The sequence below is a fragment of the Nanorana parkeri genome, unplaced genomic scaffold, assembly GCF_000935625.1.
Source record: "Nanorana parkeri isolate BGI_ZX_2015 unplaced genomic scaffold, ASM93562v1 scaffold930, whole genome shotgun sequence".
NCBI classification, from domain to species: Eukaryota; Metazoa; Chordata; class Amphibia; order Anura; family Dicroglossidae; genus Nanorana; species Nanorana parkeri.
Genome location: NW_017307198.1, coordinates 4,855 through 8,326, shown reverse-complemented (window position 1 = coordinate 8,326; position 3,472 = coordinate 4,855). Strand labels below are relative to the sequence as shown.

The 3,472-nt window shown below is 48.0% G+C and overlaps 1 protein-coding gene across 1 annotated transcript in view; it reads right to left on the bottom strand.

Annotated features, from left to right (window-relative positions):
* The window catches only part of LOC108795087 (caspase-8-like), a 29,125-nt gene extending 27,704 nt beyond the window's left edge, over positions 1 to 1,421 (bottom strand). Inside the window, exon 1 of the mRNA XM_018566273.1 lies at positions 1,383 to 1,421. The gene's annotated coding sequence lies outside the window, so the exon portion shown is untranslated. The remainder of the gene's footprint in view (positions 1 to 1,382) is intronic.
* Between the last annotated feature and the right edge of the window lie 2,051 nt (positions 1,422 to 3,472).

The window sequence follows — 3,472 nt, the reverse complement described above, 5'->3', positions numbered from 1 at the left end:
CTGATGCTGGGAGGGAGGGAAGGAGAGTGAGAGAGAACGACCGACTCTGAGAGGAGGAGGGGGGAAGAGTGATTGAGACTGACCGATGCGGAGAGGAGGAGGGGGGGAGGAGTGAGAGGCCCAGAAACTGCACACTGTGTGCTGTAATTTCATTTAATTAGAGAAATGCATTATAATAGGGAATATTACACTGTAATGTTCCCTATTATAATATATTTCTCTATCCCAGTGTTGGATAAAATTTTGCACTTTCTGTGACACAGCCACCATTAACCCCACACAGTCCTAAGTCCAGTGCGTTGCTCAGTCCAGTGCGTTGCTCAGTCCAGAGCATAAAAGCTCTGGCCTAAAGCTGTGTAAGGGGCCCCAAAATTTCTAATGGCTGCCCTGCCCGGCACCCACATATTCAGCCCTGGAGAGCCCCACATGCAGTCCTGGTGAGACACGAACGCAACCCTGAGGAGCCCGGCAAATGCCAGTACAGCCTTGGAGAGCACCACATGCAGCCCCGGTGAGACCCAAATGCAGCCCTGGTCAGACCTGCATGCAGCCGTGGTAACACCCAAACGCAGCCTTGGAGAGACCCACATGCAGTCCTGGTGACAGGTAAACGCAGCCCTGGTGAGACGCGAATGCAGCCCTGGTGAGACCTGCATGCAGCCCTGGGGATATGCGAACACAGCCCTGATGAGACAAGAATGCAGCCCTAGTGACACCCACATGCAGCCCTGGTGAAACCCAAACGCAGCCCTGGTGAGACCTGTATGGAGCCCTGGTGACACTCAAACACAGCCCTGGTGACACCTGTATGTAGCCCTGGTGAGACGTGAACGCAGTCCTGGTGAGACCCAAACACAGCACTGGTGAGACCCAAACGCACCACTGGTGAGACCTGCATGCAGACCTGGTGAGACCTGCATGCAGACCTGGTGAGAAGCTAACACAGCCCTGGTGAGACCTACATGCAGCCCTGGTGAGACACATACGCAGCCCTGGTGAGATTGCACACACCCCTCCATTGCTGTATTATCATAGATTGATGGGATCTGTAGTGTTCTATTGCTGCTTGCCATACTCCATTGCTGTATAACCATGGATTGAGACAGTTCTTCATAATTATAAAGAAACTGCCCTAAAATCATTAGCCTGAATTGGTTTAGAAAAAGTATCGGTAATTGGTATCGGCAAGTACCTGACGGAAGTACTTGTACTTGGTCTTGAAAAAATGGTATCAGTGCATCCCTACTGAATAGTATGAGTAGCTTGATTACATTAGAAGTCATTTGTATTATTTATGTTCTTTAGGCTAATGTTCAGAGTCAGCTACAGAACCAAACTTAAAGCAATGCCATAAAACAGAGTGAATAGCAAAAAAGACTTACCATCATTTGGAAATTCAATTTCTGTGGAAGAAACAGCCTGTACAGAACAAAATATACATTAAACACAATATACATTTCAGCACTAGATAACTGGAATCATAGTAATTACATTCAAGTGTAACAAGCTGGGGGAGGGACAAGACCCGTAAGTGTTACTTAACTGCAGCAGAGAGAAAAAAACAGGTCTCTGCTGTGTGGCAGAGCTGCAGAATTTTCAGGACCGGATAGATAGAAAAACAAATCCTTTGACAGGTAAAATAACTCTTGTATATGCATTTTATCTTCAGCTTTAAAGTGAAACTAATTTTAAAGCATAACTATGGGACAACCAAATATTGTGTATATACAGTGGGGATATGTATTCTTATTTGAATCTTGGTGTGTTTTGTATATTTTTCCCAGATATGTAATACAGTGTGACACCTTGCCTCTTCGCAGAAGTTTCCTATAATAAAGACCGGTCACTGCTGCTCTCTCTCCTTGCACATGTGAGTGGTCTTGTACCCACCCCCCTTCTTCAAGTTTTCAGCTGGCAGTCTGTAGTGAGTGGGCCGCTAGGGATGGAGCAGTGACTGACAACCTAGATTGGTCAAGGCTGGAGATGGGCACACTTGTAAGGTTAGTGTACCATAATGTGTAAATATGCAGTGCACCCATCACAACAGACTTTATTACTGGTTTGTGACAACCTGTTGGTGGCCTATAGAAATCCATTTGACCAACTTCTAAATTGCTCACCTGCTCATCAGCCCACACAGATAAACATACAGAATGCAGATGATTCCCAAAATAAGTAATGTTTACCCTAGCCTGTTAATCTGATTAGTTGTCTGCAATGAGCAGAAGGAAATAGGAAAATACTATAAATCGGGCCCAATGAAGTTCTCCTTGTGTACAGGCAGTGGCGTAACAATCGCCATAGCGACCCAGGCGGCCGCTATGGGGTCCGTGCACAGGGGGGCCCGGCAAGGCATCCCGCTGATGCCGTGTGGGTCGCCTGGGTCGCTATGGTGTCTCGGGTGCTGGCTGTCACTGACATAGCTCAGCAGCAGCTGTGAAGGAGAACGTTCCCCCTCACAGCTGCTGCGGAGCTGTGTCAATGACAGCCAGCAGATGCAGCAGAATAGGCCGTTTACACAAGCGTTTGCAGCTAAAGAAGGAGGCGGGGCCCGTCTAACCAACCCCGCCTCCTCTCACATCACTGGCCAGCGATCTAAGAGCAGGTGGGGCCAGTGATGTAAGAGGAGGCGGGGCCCGTCAATAGGAGGCGAAGCCCGGGGACGGAAGAGGAAGCAGGGGCCCGGCGGCGACCGCGGAGGTGGACAACGCTGACAGCTAAGAGGCGTGCAGCCCAACTGAGAACTTGCAGAGCCCACCATAGAGAGTCTATGGTGGGCTCTGCAAGTGGCAAAACTAGCAATCACGGGGCCCCATACAAAATTTTGCTATGGGGCCCTGTGATTTCTAGTTACGCCCCTGTGTACAGGCCATGATACATTAGCAATCCTGTCACTGGTGGCAACACATCAGCAACAGCACCGCAAAAGAGATCATGTACCATCTTGTACAGCGTTGGTCCATCACTGGCTGACACACTTCAGAATCTTTCTTGCCAATCAGTGAGCACAGACAGAATAAAAACCTGTGCATATGGGCTTTTGTTTGTTTTAAACCTGCTTTTCTCTGCAGACAAGTTAATAGGAAATCAAAAGCAGATTGATGCAGCTTGGAAGAAGGCCAACTGCACATTAGAAGAAGGCCAAATTCACCCGAGAAGGCATTCACCTGAGAAGGCGAGGCAAAGTATACAGCGGAACAAAATCGTTTCTAGCTGGCCAGCTCAGTATGCCTTACGTCACTGGCATTTAGCATTCTGCCATATGCTCATGGTCCCTTTTGTGACCATAAGCTTAAATCAGAAGAGTGCCCCTGACGATCCCCTGTAAAGGCAGAGTTGTCATCAGTGGCTGACAAGAGTGGAGAACAGAGGATCGGTAAATATGTGAAATATTTAGCGATCCTTCCTTGTGCAGAACAAACACAATGTGATCAGTATTGACCACTCAGTGTTTGTAAATATCTGAAGACAT